The sequence below is a fragment of the Melanotaenia boesemani genome, chromosome 18 (genome assembly GCF_017639745.1).
Source record: "Melanotaenia boesemani isolate fMelBoe1 chromosome 18, fMelBoe1.pri, whole genome shotgun sequence".
NCBI classification, from domain to species: Eukaryota; Metazoa; Chordata; class Actinopteri; order Atheriniformes; family Melanotaeniidae; genus Melanotaenia; species Melanotaenia boesemani.
In genome coordinates, this window is record NC_055699.1 from 23,586,807 (window position 1) to 23,610,533 (window position 23,727).

Genomic DNA, 23,727 nt, shown 5'->3' on the forward strand with positions numbered 1-23,727 from the left:
ATACAAAGACTTTATAATCTAATCAAATGTATAAATTCATATGGATTTAAGTTAGAAAAAACTTCCAAGTGAATATCAGATTATAAATTTTTTATGATCTCTTACATGAATTTGGAGGTTTGCTTTAAAAATCTAGCATAATAAAATTCATATAGTCAGACTTTACTCATATTAATTTACATTTACAGAAAGACATTCTTATAAGTGATAAATAAATTAATTTGCTCCAGCAAATATGTTTAAAATAATAAGTTAAAATGTATTCTCCAGTAAATGTCACTGAGTCATGTTTTGTATTAAAGCTGCGGTCTGACTGGGAACTGTCTGTCTGTGACTGCATAACAATCATATATACTGAACATTTTAGAACCACTTTAACATTGTAACTTCAGTATTGGCAAAGATTAACATTATGAACCACATGATCCTCATTTTCAGACACAGCAGCAGCAGGTCCATCATCACGTCCAGATGAGGCTGAAGTTCCTCAGTTTACAATCAATCATCTGCAGCTGGTTCAAACAAAATGATCTCAGTAACACTGACATCAACTTTTATTTTATTGTATGTACTGCTATAAGCTGGTTCAGATAATCTTGTTAACTTAGTTTCCACATGCTGTATTAATTTTCATACTTTCTCACAAGTATCAGCTGATAATTAAGGCCCCAAAAATGGCCAAAAGCCAGTCCGACGAGGCACACAGATCTTGAGAAATTGTTATTATTGCAAAATCCCCTCTGTCTTGTCTTATTATCGCTTCTTTTTTGTAATTGATTTGGTTGCTGTTTTATTTTGAAGTTTCTGTTGGTACTTTGAAGACCTATTTATATACCTTTACAAAATATTTTGTTACTCCTGAGTGTAGTATTTTATGATTAAACCTGCACAAAATTAGTCAAAATGAGTCTTATGTCTCACTGTGTATGACAATACTTTGGATGGTTCCACCAAATCTCACTCCAAGGATTATTGAAAAGTTGGCAGCCCTGATGTCATAATATCACATACTGAAGTGTTTATCTTGACTTAGTATTGTACAGAAAAAAAAGTTTGATTGACAGTTTGACACAAATCCCCACAAAAAAAGAAGAAAAGTAAAAAGGGACCATAATAGTTTTAACTCTGTGGTAATTTAAAAAAAAATGAAAATAATTAATATTTCCTTTAACATCACAAACTCTATGCAGTTGCAATTAGCCAAAGTGATCATTAAAGATTCTTATTATTTCTTATTCAAAAGCATTGGAGCTATAAGGATGATGATGTGCTGTGTAATGATGGTTTATCACTTTAAAATTCTATCTGTTAATGATCACATTTGCCTTCAAGTTTTCATTAAGTTTATTAATAAAAACAGCGGATTTCTTGTACTGAATGATTTAAGAACATTTCGGTTTATAAAAGTAGTTTGCACTAACGTGTTGACAGTATTGATGTGAAGCAAATATGCCAACAAATCTCTTCATCTCATAAAATCTCAGAAATTATTAAGTAAAACAGACCCTTATTACGTTAAGCAAAAAGCCATGATGTTAATGTCTGCCACTGAATAGAATATCTTGTAGGCGATTATAAACTTCTGCTTGTTCAGATTTCTATCCACTCAATTATATGATTCTGCAAAGAAAATGAATGATAGGTACAACAAAAAACTTGTCATCCGGGGGCTCTGCAGACACCTTTAATGTCCCTACCGATGTTAAAACCAAACGCCCTTGAGGTCATGATGAGGCAACATAAACAGGAGAGGAGGAGGAGACACGTTACTCCGGGACCTTCGGCGCTGCCGTCAGAGCTTAAAAAAAAGTAATAGATAAGATGGAGAACATCAATAAGTCAACGTTGTTTTGACTGATGATTAAACTGAAGAATGATATTTGCCCAATTTAATATCAAAGAAAACAGCAGAATCCCAGTTTCACTATAGTTTTCTGTTTCACTTCAAGTCAAAATCTCCACCTGTTTCATATAAACCTGAATTTTAAACTTAATCATGTTTTAATACTGTTTTGTATTCCCACACCAGAATTTTTTATTTTATTTGTTTGTTTGTCTGTTTTTATTACTTTTAAAGTTTGTTTATCAACGCACTTGTTATTGCTTCCTGCACCCTGCTGTAATGATTTTAATGTTTTATGAAAATCACTTGGAATTGTCTTGTACAGAAAATTTGTTGTACAAATAAATTTGTCTTGTCTTCAGAGTTTTGTGATCTGGTGCATTAGCGATGACTTGTAAACCAGAAGGGAGGAGCGATGAAAGTGAAAGTATTCAGATCAACTCCATTGGGTCGGCAGCAGCAACGAGAGGAAACCTGGGTTGTGAAAAAAGGTGAGTTTATACAACATTTCTTTCCCCCATTAGTGTGTCTAAGTGTGTTTTCTGAGTGGCGAGAAAAAGGAGCTAAACTTCGATTCTCAGTCAAAAGGAACCGCATTTATTATACGCAGTCAGTCTGCGTGGCTTCTTGACTTTTAGCGGTGACTCACCAGAAAACCTCCGTTTCACTGTGAAACTCAGCAGATCTGTTAGTTTCTCAGGGAAATTAAATAAAGACACATTTCTCCTCTGTGTTTTCTGGCAGATTGACCTTTAATATCATCAAATCTATATTTCCTCGCGCTCAAATTATCACGTCGTACTCTGTGCCCACTCTTTTTGATCTCCATGTCTGCGCGGGACCGTGCAACGCTACAGACAAAGGAGGCACCTCTGCTGAAAAATAACCCGTCACGAGAACGCGCACGTCAAGGCCGTGCTAAAAACTGCTGTCCTGAAAACAAAATAATAATCCTTTGATTGTTTTAGGCACAATTTTAATAAGGAAAATATTGATAACTGCATATGATCGGCCCAGGATGTTGACTTGCCTCAAGATCTTTAACTGGATGTATTTACACAACATCAGCTCAGACTTTTATTTATTTATTTTTATTTATTTATTTTATTTATTTATTTATTTATTTGTATTTTATGTTATTTACTTTTAATTTCCAGAGTTGGGTTCTGCTCAGTTTAGTTTTCATTGTATGTTTAAATTTAGCTTAACTCTTCTACTTGTCGGAATGAGTTTGAAAGATCTGTCCCGCTCTTTACTCAACTCACTACTGAATAAGCTGCGTGCACTTATGCCCAAGATTATATTGTGTGATGAAATCATGATCTTGTATCTGAACAAAGGACTTACTAAAACTTACTAGTAACTGTTTTGGTAGCTTACTAGTTCACTAGCAAAATTGTAATTGTGTTACTTGTTAAAGAGTGAAATAACAAAAGTGGAACTCAATTTGTGCCTCACAAGCTAACAAGTAAATCTTTATGTCTTACTTGTTAACTTGTAAAATAAAAAGTGAACCTCAGTTAGTCATCTAGTTGGCATTTTTGTCTTGATAAGTTGGCATGTAACGTCTTAAAACCTTATCATATTGCTAGATCAGTAAGAAAAGACCGTAGCTAGTGAAACTAGTGAGGATTTGGACCTATAGTTAACATGCAAACTGAAATAGGCTGCCCCTAATTAACTTGCATAATCTTAAGGTCAGCATGGTTCATGTGTATATCTTATGTAAATTAAAGAGGCGGGGGACAGATTCTGATTGGTCAGTGATCAAACTGTGTGCTTCAGAACCTTAAAGGGCCCTTTTCTAATAATGTGATATAATAATAATAATAATAGTAATAATAATAATAATAATAATTAAAGCCACAAGCGGCATCCATCGGGTCCGAGCGCCCTGGACCCCGCCGCCCGATGTTGCCATGACAACAGGTGGTGTAATGCGTTAAGGACCCAACTTGTATGAATACTGTGAACTTTGATGAAGATCCCATGTATTTCTAGAGAGATATGTGCAAACCGTGTTTCATGGCGAGAAGGTCATATTCCGTCGGTTGCCACGGTAACACGCTTTCTGCTATTAGAAAGATTTGAGGAGCGTTTGGTCCCCAACTTGGCAGGAAGGTCCCCACCAAGTTTGGAGTCGGTCGCACGAATCCCCTCAGACTAGTTCGTTCAAATGGCAACGAAATCCAAGATGGCGGGCACCCCGTTGCCATGGCAACAGGTGTTCGATTGACTTCTTGGCTGGACTTGGGGTGTGACACGTATGAATACTGTCAAGTTTGGTGCAGTTCCCATGTATTGCTATGTAGATACGAGCAAACTGTGTTTCATGGCGAGAAGGCGTTTTTCCGTCGGTTGCCACGGTAACACGCTTTCTGCTATTAGAAAGATTTGAGGAGCGTTTGGTCCCCAACTTGTCAGGAAGCTTCCCACCGAGTTTGGAGTAACTCGCACTCCCCTCAGACTAGTTCGTTCAAATACGATGTGTGTAAAGTGCAAAAAATGGGAAAAAAATGGCCGAACACGCCGTTGCCATGGCAACAGGTGTTAGATTGACTTTTTTGCTCGACTCGGGGTGTTACACGTGTGTGCCGAGTTTCGTGTTCCTACGTCGAAGTAGACTTTCGGCACCCCATTTATTTGGGGATTTTTTTGGTCTCTAGGTGGCGCTGTTGAGCCACTTTTGCATTGAAGTGTATGCGGACCTTAGAATATCGAAATTTTCGCCGAGTCTGATGTGTGTGCAAAGTTTCACAACTTTTCATGGGTGTTTAGGGGGTCAAGTTTGGCCTCAAAGTTCTTAGAAGAATAATAAACATTTCAGGAACAATAGGGTCCTTCCACACTTCGTATGGCTCGGACCCTAATAATCATCATCATCATCACCAGTTGTTGTTTGTGTGCACAGCGACAGTGTGTGAGGGAGACTATCATGAATTTATTTTTTAAATGGTATGTATGTATGTATTTGTGTGAAGGTTTGTTTTATTTTAATATGCATGAATTGCTTTCTTTTTTATCTGTGAAGCACTTTGTGTTGCCTTCGCTGTGAAAAGCACTTTATAAATAGAGCTTTGATTTGATTTGATTTGATTTGATTTGATTACAGGACCACACCTTGAGTAAGAAGCAGCTCAATGTGCTCCCTTGTTATGTCAAGATGGGTTCTCCCTCGTTGTCTTGCAATAGGCAAATGACTCAGTAATGAAATATTAAGATACCAAAAATAAATTAATTTCAATTTATTGCTATGTTGTGATAGGACAGTAACTTTTGCATTCACACTTGAAACCACTCTACCCATTGACCATAGAAAACGTCTCCACAAAAACGGCACGGATTAGGGCAGGATGGGGTCTACACCATGGCCATAGGAATGCAGTATGGTATCGGCCATGTCTGCCTCCAACTTAAGGAAAACACTTGCTGAAGTTCACAAAAAAACAAAACAACTTTAACGCTGCATCAACGAGTAATGAAAAAAAAAAAAAAAAAAAGGGTTTCCTTCCTTGAACTCCGCTATTCCCACCTCTTGATGAACAAGTGCAGGAAATGTGAAACTGCACTGGTGTTACTAGTCATACTATAGTGTGACTATTAACACTATAGTGTTACTAGTCATACTATAGTGTGACTAGTAACACTATAGTGTTACTAGTCACACTAGTGTTACTAGTTGCAATAGTTCAATTTAACAAGGGAATTTCCTTACTAGTTTACTTGTAGAAAATTTGTGTAGTTTAAACTGCACTAGTGTTACTAGTCATACTAGTGTAACTAGTTGCACTAGTGTTACTAGTTCTACTAGTTCTACTAGTCACACTAGTGTTACTAGTTGCAATAGTTCAATTTAACAAGGGAATTTCCTTACTAGTTTACTTGTAGAAAATTTGTGTAGTTTAAACTGCACTAGTGTTACTAGTCATACTAGTGTAACTAGTTGCACTAGTGTGACTAGTTGCACTAGTTAAATTTAACAAGAAAAAGTTCTTACTAGTTTGCTCGTAGGAAATTTGTGCAGTTTTAACTGCACTAGTGTTACTAGTATCCTAGTTTAAATTAAAGTAAATTCTTCACTTGTAAACTAGTAAAATGTTAAAACTTCACTGCTATTACTAATGTTATTTGTGGACAGCAGATGAATGACGTAAGTTGCTGTAACAAGTGTTTTTATTGGTCAAAACGCAATCATTTAACAGTTTTCTGAGAACCTGCAAAAGGTCTGTGATCATGGCCGGTCTGATCAGATCGCGTGACATCTTTACAGCAAAGAATAAGGGAAAAAAAAGGAAAAAGAAAAAAGAAAAATTGGTCACCTTGAGGCTGCTCTCAGCTGCACAAGAAAGTTCAAATATGAAACTTTTTTTTTTTTTTTTAATAGTGATATGATGGACCAGTGTTGCATTTCTCTCTATATTAGTAATTTTTGCTATTTACCTAAACAAAATAAAATTATGCTTGGATATTTTAATTGTAATAAGTAGTACATTTATTTTTAATTCAGATATGATGATTTTCTACATTTTGGGGCTAATATGTTAGTAAAGAAAAGGATACCAAACATGTGTTTAATAAACTTTTTTGGTAGTATAAAAATGCAAAATCAACAGTATTCACAAAACCAAAATACAAATCTATATAAAAAAAAACTTGATTATGTGAATTTTGCTGTTTTTTTTTTTTGTTTGTTTGTTTGTTTTTTTGTTGTTGTTTACATATGTAAATAAGAGATTACTTTGCCTTTGCCTGGTGATCTGTTAAGGGTGAACTCTTGCTCAGTGATAGCTCGGATAGTGATAGCACAATCATCCCTGTGCATGGATGGATGCACGGATGGTATTACTTTGCTAATATATTTCTAGTACAGAAATCGGAACACCAGAGATGGTCAGGTTCAAAGATTTTATTTTTTGTTAACATGCTAGAGTCAAAGGTTTTTTGTTTTGTTTTTTTTTGTTTTTTTTGTTGTTGTTGTTTTGTTTGTTTGTTTTTGTCAATGTTAATGTAATTTTTGTTTATTCAGTTTTACAGAGAAAACTTGTTAAATAAGATAAACATAACATGTTACCATCCTTTTTTTTTAGTTATTAATCACATTGTGAATGAGAAGTGACCAAGCTCCTTTCCAAAAGCTACTAGAACATAGACAATAAATTAAAACTAGAAAGTTTTATGTGTGTAAGTAAAACTGAGTTTTTGATATATAGCATGAGGAAAGAATTTATTTAAAGAAAAGGGGTTTAAAGATTTGGATTGTCACATGACAGTTCCTACTAATTATGTTTGACAAAATTAATGAATAAATTAATAAGTAAATATAAAGTCTGAAATACATTTCAAAGTGACCAAACCGGCTAATTCAAGACTATTAATACTGTTTGTAAGTGGATACAGTATGTTTTCAGGTAATGATGAATTAAGGGGCAACACTGCAGGTAGCAGAGTAAAAGTCCTACTAAAAGACAACACCAATAAACATCTCCAGTAAAACAGCTTTTTCTGCAGCAAATTTGTAGATTTGTCATCAGAAATTTTAATGATGTAAACACGGTCTTCGTTGTACATTATAAACAAAGAAGCACAGCAAGCCATCATTACTTCACAAACTTTGTAAGTAGTATGTTATTATTGTTATTTGTGTTCTTACTTTGAATTAGACTATCATTATTTCCTTTCTGGGTATTTTCATTGACAATATGTTTTTTTGACCAAGTTAAAAAGGAACAAAGGGAAACTTTCACAGATGGTGAACTGTTGTGTTTTTTCTGCTTATATCAGAAAAAAATAAAACTGCTTTGTGTTTCAGTGTTTAAAAACAGCTAAAAATAAAAACACAACAGTGACCCTTTTAAAGCCAAAAACCATGTAACATGTTTTATTTGGCTGTGCTGAATAAAATAACGTTTTTTTTTGTTCTACATGTTTCTTCAGGCTTTCCTCTGCAAACACAGTGAAAATGAGTCGGGCTTTAACGGGTTAAATATCCACTGGGTGGAGCTCCAGCCGGAGATCCAATCAGATCATTCTGCTTACACCTCTCCCCGCCTCCTGATTAGCATTCAGTGCAACTAGTGTAACTAGTGACAGTTTAGATCTTTACTTGTCAACAAGTAAACATTTATGGTACATTCAAATAACTAGTAAGATCAAACCATGCTTTAACTAGATAACTAGTAAACATGTTGGACCTCTCTAGTTGACTAGTGGTGTTAGATTTTTATTTAACTTGTGTAACAAGTAGACATTTTGGATTTTACTTGTTAACAATTAAGCCTTTTTGTCTCAACAAATAACTAGCTAGACTAAATATGCTTTTTCTAGTTAACTAGTAAACATTTTAAAATCTACTAGTTGACAAATAAGCACTTATGCCTTTACTTGTTAACTAGTAGGCATTGTCATGCTAGTTAACAATCCCAGGAAATTATAACTTAGTAGTTAACAAGTAAACATTTTTTTTTCTTGACCTGTGCACATGTTAGAGTTTTTGTATCTCACTAGTTATCAAGTATGGCACACAAAGTAAATAGTTCAGCTCATGGGGCCACTAGTGCAACAAAAAGGCAACTAGTTTGTTTTTTTAAGGAGCTTGTATGGAGCTTTGTTTTACTAGTACAGCTTCTGTTGTAACTAGTTGAACAAAGTGTCACTAGTTGTTGAAAAATAAGTTACTTGTCAGATTTTGAGTTCCACTAGTCTATTAAAAATGCCCATAAAATGTGAGCACATGTTAACTAGTTTGTGCATAATGCAAACTAGTAAAGGAAACTGATGTTTGATATCAAGAATATGGAATAAATGCTCAAACGGCTTGTCATAAGCTTTGGTCTTGCGTTCGTCCCCTGGTGGTTGGCAGACTACTGGTTGAGAATATGTGATCAGAGCAGCAGAGCTTGCATTTTGGAATATCAATATCGTTGACAATCAGGCTCATTTAATTGTGGCCACAAAAATCGTGATCACGATCAAAATCCAATTAATTGTGCAGCTCTACTTTGAATCCTTTCCATGTTTTCTTCACCTACTGAAACACAATTTATTTTGTTTCTATTTATAGCTGTGCTGTGTCTGTGAAACACATCAACTCACCTTTAGTTTACATCATGGTATAAACAGGGAATCATTCAATACTTAATTGTATAAAATACAAAAATAAACATTCTTGTGTCTTTAAGTCCTTTATTGTTTACACAATAGATAACCCTGGCAATCTGCCACCTCCTCCAAAAACATCCACATCCTCAATGTTCTTAGATGTTAGATGTTGCCAGAGTTTTTTTTAAGCTCTCTGCTGCCTCTGCCACCTTCTTCTCCCCCATTTCAGCTGGAAGATTTTTATTTTGTTTTCTTGTCTTATTGAAGTTTTTTTTTTTTCTTCTTCTTCTTCTATTCATACAAATAACAGGATTTTTTAACATACATTGCATAGGCGTTACAACATCGTGTTATTTGTCTGGAAAACAAAAAAAAAAAAAAAACTTATATTACAGTCAGCAAGATTTAACCAGACTAGTAATGTGTTTTACCAGGAGCATAAAGATGCAGCTGTCATTTCCCATATTTGTGTTCTGGAAAATTCTAGCATTTAAGAAATACGTAAGTCGTAGATTAGATAAAGCTGCATTAAGAACCAAGTAATTATCAAAAACAATAAATATTGACCTGCATGCACAATGCAAACACAACAGAAGCACTGCAGTCAGGGAGAAACATGCTCATGCAACCACACACAAACACACACACACCATTTCCGTAGCCGTTTTAGTGGTGCCAGTTCCTTTACACAGTTCCAGGTTTAGTAGCTGTAACATGTTTGTTACATTAAACTGTAACAGGACAAAAAATATTTGTTGTACAAAGATGTATTAGCTTGCACCATAAAAAGGTCATTTAACATAGATTATACATAGATAGATACATAGATCAAATAGTCTGTGGGGTGAAACAAAAAAACAACAAAAGCTTTTCGGAACAGCATTCAACAACTTCGGAACCTGAACGACTGAGAACTAAAATATAAGTTTGTATTGGTGACCTCAACAGTTCTCTCATTTCCTGATCACCAAATCCAAACTGTGCATATGCACATCTGGAATCCAGAAAGACTCTCTCTGGGCTGCTTCATAACCTATAATTGCAGTTAGTGACATTTAAACTCGAGATGTGGGTAGAACAACATTTATAGTACAGTGTGACTAATAATTTTCAGGAACATTTATAGATTCATCACAGTCTCTGTGATGTACAGACAACATGTGATGACCAGATTTCCACACTGGAATAACAATAGCTTCTCTGAGGTAAGCATCATTTGGATGCAAAGGAAAGGAAAAGTTTAGTAAATGGTCAAAATGCTTTAGAAGCTGTCTTGCTGAAAGCAGCATAGCATTGTACACTTACAGGTAAACTTGAAAGTGGGTCACATGCAGTTGGGTGTCGCCATGTTCGAACAACATACAGATCAACCACATAGATGCTCTTTCCCTGTAAAATACATTCAAGTGTGGGTCTATATTATTTACATGCTCACAGGAACCGACTTCACGGTGGAGCTCTGCAACAAGACTGTCTTACACTAAGTATTAAAAATACAGACAAAATCTGAAATATGTTCATCACATGTTTCAAAATACACACACAAAACTTATACAACATAGCTCTTCTAGTTTTTGAGATGCACACCTGAACAGTCTGTACTTATACCCAAAGCACTTTACATGTATGTCACTTTCACACTTTCACACACTAATGGCGGAAGCTGCCATGCAAGGTGCTCAACCACAACCCATCAGGAGCAATTTGGGGTTCAGTGTCTTGCTCTGGGACACCTCGACATGAGGTCGACGGGCCGGGATCGAACCAGCAAACCCTCGGGCTACAAAACGACCACTCTGCCCACTGAGTCATGCTGCCCCATGATACACTCGTGGACAAAATTGTTGGTACCCTTCGGTTAATGAAAGAAAAACTTACAATGGTCACAGAAATAACTTGAATCTGACAAAAGTAATAATAAATAAAAATTCTATGAAATTTAACCAATGAAAGTCAGACATTGCTTTTCAACCATGCTTCAACAGAATTATAAAAAAAAAAATAAACTCATGAAACAGGCCTGGACAAAAATGATGGTACCCTTAACTTAATATTTTGTTGCACAACCTTTTGAGGCAATCCCTGCAATCAAATGATTCCTGTAACTGTCAATGAGACTTCTGCACCTCTCAGCAGGTATTTCCGCCCACTCCTCATGAGCAAACTGCTCCAGTTGTCTCAGGTTTGAAGGGTGCCTTTTCCAGATGGCATGTTTCAGCTCCTTCCAAAGATGCTCAATAGGATTTAGGTCAGGGCTCATAGAAGACCACTTTAGAATAGTCCAATGTTTTCCTCTTAGCCATTCTTAGGTGATTTTAGCTGTGTTTTGGGAAATTGTCCTGTTGCAAGACCCATGACCTGCGACTGAGACCAAGCTTTCTGACACTGGCCTACACATTTCTCTCTAGAATCCCTTGATAGTCTTGAGATTTTATTGTACCTGCACAGATTCAAGACACCCTGTGTCAGATGCAGCAAAGCAGCCCCAGAACATACCGAGCCTCCTCCATGTTTCACAGTAGGAACAGTGTTTTTGTTATGATATGCTTCATTTTTCCATCTGTAAAGATAGAGCTGATGCGCCTTGGCAAAAAAGTTCCATTTTTGTCTCATCTGTCCATAGGACATTCTCCCAGAAGCTTTGTGGCTTGTCAACATGTAGTTTGGCAAATTCCAATCTGGCTTTTTTATGATTTGTTTTCAACAATGGTGTCCTCCTTGGTCGTCTCCCATTAAGTCCACTTTGGCTCAAACAACGATGGATGGTGCAATCTGACACTGATGTTCCTTGAGCTTGAAGTTCACCTTTAATCTCTTTAGAAGATTTTCTGGGCTCTTTTGTTACCATTCGTATTATCCGTCTCTTTGATTTGTCATCAATTTTCCTCCTGCAGCCTATGTGCAACTGTATTCACAGGAACATCAAGCTGCTTGGAGATGGTCTTATTCCTTTACCTTTAACATGCTTGTCTATAATTTTCTTTCTAATCTCCTGAGACAACTCTTTCCTTTGCTTCCTCTGATCCATGTTGAGCTTGGTACACACCATGTCACCAAACAGCACAGTTACTACCTGTAGCCCTATTTATAGGTCCACTGATGATTACAAGATTGTAGACACCTGTGATGCTAATTAGTGGACACACCTTGGATTAACATGTCCCTTTGGTCACATTATTTCCAGTCTTTCTAGGGGTACCATCATTTTTGTCCAGGCCTGATTCATGAGGTTTTTTTTTTTAAATTCTGTTGAAGCATGGTTGTAAAGCAATGTCTGACTTTCACTGGTTAAATTTAATAGAATTTAGTCAGATTTAAGTTATTTCTGTGACCATTGTGAGTTTTTCTTTCATTAACCGAAGGGTACCAACAATTTTATCCACATGTGTAACCCTGAGTTGGGAGAAACTCCGGGATTTCCGTTCCAGAAAGTGAGATGTACTATATATACCTCTATGTCCACTGTTTGAATGTCATGGTTCAAAAAGCTAAAGAAAGCTAAAGTCCTCCCAAAAAACTCACCTGAGACACTCAGGGGGAGCTCTGAAAAGTCTACTTTCAGGGTATATTTTACCTTATTTTGCATAACCTTTCTGATAGGTTTGTTTGAGTGCTGTGTGTTTATTAATTTACTACATCCAATTTTCCAAACGTCACATTTGATCCGTTCTGTTTCCGGCAGCATTTTGTTTTTTGTTTACCGTTAGCCGCCCACAAGGGAACCACTTTCACCACTGTTACCTAACCCCCCCACCCCACCCTAAGTTTGCAGAATCACCAGGTTATCTAACATCATGTTTTTGTACTGTGAGAGGAAACTGGAAAACCTGGAAAACCCACACATGCACTTGAAGAACATGGAAACACCACACAGAAGCTGAGATTAGAACCAACAACCTTCCTGCAGTAGTTGTTTCTGTTTTGGGGTACTGCACTGGAGAACTTGGCTTTAAGTATTTTTAAAGTATTTGTAATTTTAATGCTTTTTTTACATTATTAACTGAACATTTTTATTCACATTATTAAACCCAGATGTTTCTCTGTCATCACAAACTCAGTCTGACACTCTGAGGTGTCAGACTGATGTCTCATTTCTGACAGGAAGCCAGAAGAAACAGAAAGAAAAGCAGGAGGTCTGGAACTGGTTTTTGTTTGGGTGTTAGACCTGAACAGCCATGTTTGTTTTCATTCTTTGGTTCTGAGTGTTTCTACTTTACCTCTCAGGAAGACGAGGACAGAGCATCTGCAGGATCCAGCTGTCTGTCTGTGATGGCGGACCCAGACCTCAGGACTGGACCAGAACCATCAGACACAAAGTAAATGAACTGCTCATGAAGGGGGTTAGCTTCTTAGCTTAGTCTGTTGCCATGGCAACTTAATGCAGGAAGTGAACACTGGAGCTGGAAATGAAAGTGTTCAAACCTGATCAGTTATCCAGGTTCTAAAATCTGTTTTAGTTCATGTAAAAGGGGCGGAGCTGACGGCAAAGGACCTTGTCAGAGATTTCTTTATTTAGCCAAGTTCCACACAAGACCAGAATATCTGCATCGGTGGAGTGAATCCAGATTTGAATGAAGTCTAGATAAGGTAGCAGGTTCCAGGCTTTTATAAATAAATGTACAGTATATGTTATTAATAGTAAATGTTCTGCAGGTCTCACTGTTGGATCAGATTGAGATGAATCCATGAGGAACTTTTCAGAATTCAGAACCATGAATGTTCCTGATCTCCTGTATGAAAAGTGTTTCAGATGTTGTGGTTTCTTCTCACCTTCGCTGGTTCCACTCTTCATTCAGTCTAGGCCTCCATCAGTATGTAATCAGTTTAATCTGAGTTCCATCCTGATCAGGTCCAATCAATACCACAGATCAGTTCTACACAGGTAAGAGGGTCAGAAGCAGAACCCTCCAGAGTTCCTGGTCTGTGTGGAAATTTCCTGCAGAGGAAACGTGTCCTCTGATGTCAGTCAGCTAGAAAAGCTGGAATCTGGTCTAAGAGGACTGATCCAAACATGAAAGCTTCTGATTCTCTGCAGCAGTTTGTGTGTTCAGAGCTTCTTCAGTGGTTTTCATGAGTGAATTTCTCACTGATTGATGTGATATGAATGACAACATGTTTGTGTTTGCAGAGGTCAGAACTACAGATGGAGAACAGAGACTCCAGAACTGGACTGTCTGTCTATGAAGAGTGACCGGTCCATGCCAAATCCTCCAGACTTCAGTGCTGGACCTGGACCTTCAGACTCACGGTAAGAGAAGTGAAACAGAGGTTTCAGGATGTTTGCTGATCTCCCTGAAGTCTCTAGATCTGTTGATCCTTGAATTCAACATTTCTGTGTAAACCAGTGAAAAGTCCTGTTAACAAGGTTCAGTCCAGGTTCACAGTTAAGGTCACGTTTATTTATACATCACATTTAAAAACAACCAAAGATCTTCACATAAAATCAAACTATATCAGACAGCAGCAAATAACATTAGGAAAAAATATAAAACATCAATACAAAGTCTCACATGTTAACTTGAACTGAAACCAATGAATGAAAATAAATCTTTTCATAAGATTTCTATAACAGCCATGGTTCCATATGATCACAATATCTTGTTGCCATGGGAACAAATGAGATGATGGTACACAATCTGGTGTCTAACTGAACAGATAGCGTTATCTGCCACCACATGGTCACATTTATAGAGGAGGACAGTCTCCATCAACCTGTGTTGACCTGTGGACACAGAAAAGCTGAGTTCATGTGGACAGAAGAGACTCTCTGTCCACACACCACCATCTTTTATTCTGATCATTTTCTCCGAGAATGAGCAGTTTAGGAGGTGCAGGTGGAAATTTGCTTTACAGATCATACTCGTCCTGAAAGTTTGTGCAGGTGAAATTGGCTCATACACCCCCCTTACTCACCCACATTCTGCCATAAATGGTAAATGCAGAACACCTCATGTATATAAATAAACCAGCTGATCTGTGGTGTTTTAAGCTTCATCATGTCCACCAAGAAGACAAGAAAACACAATTTCACAGACACTGAAGTTGAGGTGTTTGTTGGTGAGGTGGAGCCTCGCAAAACATTTTATTTTGGGGTCAGAGTAGTGGAATCACAAATAAACGAGAGGCTGCAGGGACGGCTGCCTGAGCACAAGAGTTTCCTGGGAGCATGGTGCACCTGGAAGTAGTCGGGTGCTGACGAACGCCGTCCTGCAAACACAAAGAGACACAATCAGTGCGGTGAAGGAAGTCCAGGATGAACTGCAACAAATCCATGAAGTGATGTGTGGCGTTTTATCTGAAATCTTTAGCTCATTTAAAGAACTGCATGACACCTTCATGCAGTCTTGCTCCCCGCTGTTACGACCCGACTTAAGGGGTAGGGACGGGCGTAACAAAAAAACACGGAGAGGACAGATGGTATTTCAAAATAAAAGCACATTTATTTACAATTCCCGTGAAAAGTGATGGACAACCTGTAAAACAAAAGATGAGCTGGGGTTAGCGGACCTGCAGAAAGAAACAAACCAAAACCTATACCAAACACTCACCGAGTGCACACACAGACACAACCGCAACTCGGTGAGGAAACTAAAACCAAACAAAAGCAACAGGCCCATAAAGTGACCGTCGTCACAACACAATAAAACGCTAACCTAGCCCAGCTCTAACACAAACACAAAGTAAACTTAACTCAACTAAACACTTAAGCACCCATTGTGGAAAGGAGGTGGTCGCGACACACACACACCCGGTGCACAACATGAGGGGGAGAGAGGCCGGAGCCATTCTGGTTTCTCCCCCTCCAGACCTGCCTCGGCTGCAGCCTTTTCAGCCTCAGCTTTCCTTCGGGCTGCAGCCTGACTGGTCCAGAGGGATGCCAGTCAAAACGGGGCGGGGGCAGAGTCGCTGGCCTTGGCCACTCCGGGCAGCGCTCTGCAGTCCCTAATCAGCGCATAAACGGCCACAGCTGCCTGCAACAAGCAGGGGCCGTAACACACCCCTCCTAAAAGTTTCAAAATCTCTCCCCAAAAGGATTTTGAAACTACACACAAAAAAAAGGCCCTGCTTGTTCCCACACACACACTCAAAAAGGTAGGGTACCACACAGCCACTACCGCAATGGAAGGAACACAGGACACACTGACAGTGCGCAAAGCACACACACACGTGACGAAACGGCAGGGTATCACACAGCCACTGTCGCAACGCACAACACACACTTGACAGGTGACGTCACGGTAGGGGATCACACAGCCACCCCCGCAACGTACACACTAGACACACAACGTGACGGAGCGGTGGGGCTTTCACACGGCCACCGCCGCAGCGTACACGACATACACACACAAGTGACAAAACGGTGGGGTTTCACACAGCCACCACCGAAATGTGCACACACAAACAAAGGCAAACCATCCAGCTATTGAAAAAAAAGGCCGATGGTGAGTTCGCCTCCACGCTTCGGAGAACAGGCACCAAACACTAAAAGGCAGCAAACGGGGAGAGGTGTCTGAACGTATTCAGCTTCCCATATGCAACCGCCCACATTCATTGCCCCCACTAGGGTGTCAGAACAAACGACGGCGCAATAGGGGAGGACTACAGGCATGTTCCTGCGTCACCCTCCCGACCTTCGGGAGGTACGTCCTCCGCCGTACAACGGGTCGCCCCTAGGCCAGAGCGCCCTTTCGAAAGCCGCAACTCAAGAGTTCAGTCCACACCATCTCCTTTCCCACACACACACTCTCCCAATGGAGCCATCAGCTGCCGGATGCCAACCCCCAACACGGAGAGAACTCACCACACGGCAGGAGACCTTCCCGCCGGCCTCCACCGGAAGTAGCCGGATGGAAGCCCTTCACAATAATAGCTCCCATTCACACAACCACAAGAAGAGAAATGCAAAATAAATGGCTAAACCATCCTCACCGCGCAAACCACGGGTGAACCTTCGAGGTGACAATAGAAGAAAACTCCCGGACGAGCCCCCACTTGTTACGACCCGACTTAAGGGGTAGGGACGGGCGTAACAAAAAAACACGGAGAGGACAGATGGTATTTCAAAATAAAAGCACATTTATTTACAATTCCCGTGATAAGTGATGGACAACCTGTAAAACAAAAGATGAGCTGGGGTTAGCGGACCTGCAGAAAGAAACAAACCAAAACCTATACCAAACACTCACCGAGTGCACACACAGACACAACCGCAACTCGGTGAGGAAACTAAAACCAAACAAAAGCAACAGGCCCATAAAGTGACCGTCGTCACAACACAATAAAACGCTAACCTAGCCCAGCTCTAACACAAACACAAAGTAAACTTAACTCAACTAAACACTTAAGCACCCATTGTGGAAAGGAGGTGGTCGCGACACACACACACCCGGTGCACAACATGAGGGGGAGAGAGGCCGGAGCCATTCTGGTTTCTCCCCCTCCAGACCTGCCTCGGCTGCAGCCTTTTCAGCCTCAGCTTTCCTTCGGGCTGCAGCCTGACTGGTCCAGAGGGATGCCAGTCAAAACGGGGCGGGGGCAGAGTCGCTGGCCTTGGCCACTCCGGGCAGCGCTCTGCAGTCCCTAATCAGCGCATAAACGGCCACAGCTGCCTGCAACAAGCAGGGGCCGTAACACACCCCTCCTAAAAGTTTCAAAATCTCTCCCCAAAAGGATTTTGAAACTACACACAAAAAAAAGGCCCTGCTTGTTCCCACACACACACTCAAAAAGGTAGGGTACCACACAGCCACTACCGCAATGGAAGGAACACAGGACACACTGACAGTGCGCAAAGCACACACACACGTGACGAAACGGCAGGGTATCACACAGCCACTGTCGCAACGCACAACACACACTTGACAGGTGACGTCACGGTAGGGGATCACACAGCCACCCCCGCAACGTACACACTAGACACACAACGTGACGGAGCGGTGGGGCTTTCACACGGCCACCGCCGCAGCGTACACGACATACACACACAAGTGACAAAACGGTGGGGTTTCACACAGCCACCACCGAAATGTGCACACACAAACAAAGGCAAACCATCCAGCTATTGAAAAAAAAGGCCGATGGTGAGTTCGCCTCCACGCTTCGGAGAACAGGCACCAAACACTAAAAGGCAGCAAACGGGGAGAGGTGTCTGAACGTATTCAGCTTCCCATATGCAACCGCCCACATTCATTGCCCCCACTAGGGTGTCAGAACAAACGACGGCGCAATAGGGGAGGACTACAGGCATGTTCCTGCGTCACCCTCCCGACCTTCGGGAGGTACGTCCTCCGCCGTACAACGGGTCGCCCCTAGGCCAGAGCGCCCTTTCGAAAGCCGCAACTCAAGAGTTCAGTCCACACCATCTCCTTTCCCACACACACACTCTCCCAATGGAGCCATCAGCTGCCGGATGCCAACCCCCAACACGGAGAGAACTCACCACACGGCAGGAGACCTTCCCGCCGGCCTCCACCGGAAGTAGCCGGATGGAAGCCCTTCACAATAATAGCTCCCATTCACACAACCACAAGAAGAGAAATGCAAAATAAATGGCTAAACCATCCTCACCGCGCAAACCACGGGTGAACCTTCGAGGTGACAATAGAAGAAAACTCCCGGACGAGCCCCCACTTGTTACGACCCGACTTAAGGGGTAGGGACGGGCGTAACAAAAAAACACGGAGAGGACAGATGGTATTTCAAAATAAAAGCACATTTATTTACAATTCCCGTGATAAGTGATGGACAACCTGTAAAACAAAAGATGAGCTGGGGTTAGCGGACCTGCAGAAAGAAACAAACCAAAACCTATACCAAACACTCACCGAGTGCACACACAGACACAACCGCAACTCGGTGAGGAAACTAAAACCAAACAAAAGCAACAGGCCCATAAAGTGACCGTCGTCACAACACAATAAAACGCTAACCTAGCCCAGCTCTAACACAAACACAAAGTAAACTTAACTCAACTAAACACTTAAGCACCCATTGTGGAAAGGAGGTGGTCGCGACACACACACACCCGGTGCACAACATGAGGGGGAGAGAGGCCGGAGCCATTCTGGTTTCTCCCCCTCCAGACCTGCCTCGGCTGCAGCCTTTTCAGCCTCAGCTTTCCTTCGGGCTGCAGCCTGACTGGTCCAGAGGGATGCCAGTCAAAACGGGGCGGGGGCAGAGTCGCTGGCCTTGGCCACTCCGGGCAGCGCTCTGCAGTCCCTAATCAGCGCATAAACGGCCACAGCTGCCTGCAACAAGCAGGGGCCGTAACACCCGCTGAAACTCTTCATGTTGGGGAGGGGGCTGTGCTTCCAGGTGGAAGAGGAATGGCATTCTTCAGTGCGACAATGTGCGGGACACCACACACCATGATTATTCTGCACACCTTTTTGGAATGGTACAGCAGTCTGCCCCCCCGAATTATCCAAACACCTCCACCAGTTTTTGAGGAGGCCGATGGATTTCTCCACAACAGTGGACCAAGCTCAAATAAAAATCAGACAGAAAATACAACATCACTGACACATGAAGGTTGTTCAGGACTACTGGAGCTGCTGAGTTCATCAATCAGGATGATCAGAATCTTAAAACATGAAAAAAAAAAACAATTTTGTTTAGTTTATTACAAAATAATAATAATAATAATAATAATAATAATAATAATAATAATAATAATAATAACTATAATAATAATTGTATTGTTTTTTTGTTGCTATTTGCACCATATATATATATATATATATATATATATATATATATCATCTCACCCCCAGAGTATTAACAGAGTTTATTGAGTCACTGCCTTATTAATATACTTTCTGTTTGTCATTACCAAAGTTTTTTGTATTTAATTCTTTATTCTAACAAGACTGAATGTGTAAAACAAGGTTAAAATGTCTTTGTAGGTTATATATGCTGAGATCTTGCAGCAGTGATGTCTCCATATAAACTGAACATAATCAGAGGAAATGTCAGATATTTCTGCCAGAAATGTTGAGTTTGTTTTAACATCAACCTGCAGGCAGATGAACTGGTCTTTAATCAGTCAGAGGAAAAAAAGTGTTTCTGTAGCAGCTAAAATCAAAGAACCATCAGTTTCATCACAGACTGAATGCTGGATCCAAACAGAAACCTAGAAACTCTTTTACTGTCCTCTGATACGTCACAGCTTCTGGACAGGGTCGACACTTCCTGATATTTTCAGCAACAGTCAGGAAAACATTTTAATGATGAAGAAATGTTTTCACAGGAGGAAGAGGAGTGGTGTCTGTGAGGAAGAGCAGCTGTCCTGCTGTCCTTTGTGTCAGGACGTCTTGAAGGATCCAGTCTCTTCCAGCTGTGGACACTGGTTCTGCAGACGCTGCATCAGCTCATACTGGGACCAGTCTGCTTCATCAGGAGGATCCTTCTGTCCCCAGTGTGGGAAAAGACCCAGAACCAGAACTGGACTGCAGACCGCTGGTCAGAGCAGAACTGTAGCAGGTCAGATATTTCTGTTCAGATCTTGTTTTAACTCAGACGTGTTGTTAAATGTTTCAGATCATTATAAAGATCATCTCAGTGAAATCTGTTAGACCTTTTCTGGAAGACGTGTCCTGTGTTCTCTCTTGAAGAAAAATCCAAGTTCATACATTTATCTTCCATATTTGATGGTTTCTGATGGCTCCAGTTGTCTCTGTGTTCATGAACCAATCAGCTTTCAGGGCCAGTCAGAGCAGCTAGAATCAGCCTTCATCCTCCAAAGACCCCCTGAACTGATTACATAACTTTCCAACCTTTTTATTCTCCTAGCTTTATGTAACAGCTTTACGACGCAGTGTCACACACAAGCACCTGGATATAAACACATTGGCATTGGATATAAACACCCATCAGCATGATTCAGCAAAGAAATGCAAGAAGACATTATAAGAGAAAGAGAGGAAAAGAAGAGAAAAATTGACAGACCAGGGGATACAACAAGAGTCAACATCAGACTGACCTACTGGCTGGAGAGATCTCAGAGAAGAGACAGGATGCAAGAATGATGCTGAACTAGTCGTTGTTAGGATGCTCCAAAATAAAATAATCTGCCAAAGTTCAGTAGTGTTGCTTTAAAGTGGCTTAGGCTCTGAGTTTGAGGAGTTTAATGAGTAGATGGAGCTGATGTGATGTTGGCCTCCAACATTCAGGCAGTGGACGGTTCAGTGGATGAACTTGTGATATAACCAGACGTTGTTGTCATCAGACAGCAGCAGTCTGTATCCTGTTTGTCCAGCAGAGGTCAGTGTTTTACCACCAGCTGTCTCAGTTTTTCTCTTCTCAGGTGAATCAGCTGTTTTCTACCTCAGTATTTAACTGCAGCATTATTTCTGTGTTTGTCCAGTTTAAAACAAACTGAAGTTGAGCTGTGCAGCTGTGTTTATTTCATATAAACTTGGTATCTACATGTTTCTACAGATAACAGGGACAGCTGTATTCAGGATGTGTGGCTGAGGAGGAAGAAATAAAGACACTGTGTGGTTCTGATGGATGACCTGCTGCAGGTTTCTGTCTCAGCTGATCCAGCTCATCACAGACAGAGAAACAGCATCACAGTTAGAAAAATGTTGGTTCAAAATGGTCAAAAATTAGAAACAAAACATAAACTGACCTCAGGTCAGCAACATGGGATTATATTGATTCTGATTGAAATGATAGAAACTTTGCTGGAAGCTCAACCAAACAACAAAAAGAGTCCATCATAATTTTAAAAGTCTGTGTTCAGCTCTCAGGACGTCTGGAACTTCTACCTTAATCTCTGGTTTGAGTTTAGTTTCTCGGCTGAAGGAAAAAACATCTTGCAAAATGAAGCTTAAAAAAGAAATTATGTTGAATATCATCTGGTTTATTTTCTTTTTGTCTCTTTGTTCTTGTTTCCAGCAGATGGTCTACAGGAGGTTTTAGATGAACATAAAATCAGTCTGAGGAGGAGATGTGAACATGTGACTGAAGGAACTGATGGAACAGGAAGTAGAACCCTCCTCAACAGGATCTACACTGAGCTCTTCATCACAGAGGGACAGAGTGAAGAGGTTAATACCCAACATGAGGTGAGGCAGCTGGAGACCGCTTCCAAGATCAACACCCTCCATGACACTCCAATCAGGTGCCACGACATCTTTAAACCCTTACCTGACCAACATGGACCAATCAGAGTGGTTCTGACCAACGGCGTCGCTGGTGTTGGAAAAACCTTCTCAGTGCAGAAGTTCACTCTGGACTGGGCAGAGGGCTTGGAGAACCAAGATGTCAGTGTGGTGGTTCTGCTTTCATTCAGGGAGCTGAACTTGATCAGAGATGATCAGTACAGTCTTCTCCAGCTGCTCCATGTTTTCCATCCAACATTACAGAAGATCCCAGCAGAGCAGCTGGCTGTCTGGAAACTTCTCTTCATCTTTGATGGTCTGGATGAAAGCAGACTTTCTCTGGACTTCAACAACACTGAGGTTGTTTCTGATGTCACACAGAAGTCTTCAGTCAACGTGCTGCTGACAAACCTCATCAAGGGGAATCTGCTGCCCTTGGCTCTCATCTGGATCACTTCCAGACCTGCAGCAGCCAATCAGATCCCTCCTACATGTGTTGACAGGGTAACAGAAGTACGAGGCTTCACTGATGTCCAGAAGGAGGAGTACTTCAGGAGGAGATTCAGTGATGGAGAGATGTCCAGCAGAATCATCTCCCACATGAAGACATCCAGGAGCCTCCACATCATGTGTGGAATCCCAGTCTTCTGCTGGATCACTGCTACAGTTCTGGAGCACATGTTGACCACAGAGCAGAGAGGAGAGCTGCCCAAGACCATGACGGACATGTACTCACACTTCCTGATGGTCCAGACAAAGAGGAAGAGGAACAAGTACCATGAGGGACATAAGACGAGTTCACAAGAGCTGACAGAGACTGACAGGGAAGTTCTTCTGAAGCTGGGGAGGCTGGCGTTTGAACATCTGGAGAAAGGAAACATCATGTTCTACCAAGAAGACCTGGAGCAGTGTGGTCTGGATGTCACAGAGGCCTCGGTGTTCTCAGGAGTTTGTACTGAGATCTTCAGAAGAGAGTGTGTGATCTTCCAGAAACCAGTTTACTGCTTCGTTCATCTGAGTGTTCAGGAGTTTCTGGCTGCAGTCTACATGATGCACAGTTACATCAACAAGAACACAGAGGTGGTGGAGGAATTCCTGCGTCAATACTGCAGGTACTCATCTCTGCACAGCTTCTTCAAGAGTGTCATGGAAAAATCCTTTAGAAGTAAAAATGGCCACCTGGACCTGTTCACTCGCTTCCTTCATGGCCTCTCTCTGCAGTCCAACCAGAGACTCTTAGCAGGCCTGTTGGGTCAGACAGAGAACAGTCCAGAAACCATCCAGAGAGCCATAGATAACCTGAAGTACATGAACACTGTTAACATCTGTCCTGACAGAAGCATCAACATCTTCCACTGTCTGACGGAGATGAACGACCTCTCAGTTTATCAGGAGATTCAAGAGTTTATGAAGTCAAAGAAAGTGTCAAGGAAGAGACTCACTCAGATCCAATGTTCAGCTCTGGCCTACATGCTGCAGATGTCAGAGGAGGTTCTGGATGAGTTGGACCTGATGAAGTACAACACTACAGATGAAGGACGACGAAGACTGATCCCAGCTGTGAGGAACTGCAGGAAGTTTCGGTGAGTTAATGTGTTCATGAACTTTATCAGTCAGAGTAGATCAGGAGTTTTTCTCACTTCATCAGTCATTAGTCAGATCATCTGAAATGATCAGAGA

The 23,727-nt window shown here is 40.8% G+C and overlaps 2 protein-coding genes across 46 annotated transcripts in view; one reads left to right on the plus strand and one right to left on the minus strand.

Moving 5' to 3' along the window:
• LOC121628724 (NACHT, LRR and PYD domains-containing protein 12-like) overlaps window positions 1-23,727 on the minus strand; it is a 2,607,341-nt gene that overhangs the window by 2,101,335 nt on the left and 482,279 nt on the right. The gene's annotated exons all lie outside the window — the stretch shown is intronic.
• LOC121628726 (NACHT, LRR and PYD domains-containing protein 14-like) overlaps window positions 1-23,727 on the plus strand; it is an 829,387-nt gene that overhangs the window by 734,680 nt on the left and 70,980 nt on the right. For 3 of the 45 annotated variants that reach the window (XR_006008232.1, XR_006008231.1, XR_006008233.1), the window contains exons 11-13: window positions 14,070-14,189; window positions 20,190-20,422; window positions 21,842-23,630. The exons of the other annotated variants lie outside the window; for them this stretch is intronic. The gene's annotated coding sequence lies outside the window, so the exon portion shown is untranslated. The remainder of the gene's footprint in view (window positions 1-14,069; window positions 14,190-20,189; window positions 20,423-21,841; window positions 23,631-23,727) is intronic. 45 annotated transcript variants of the gene reach the window in all.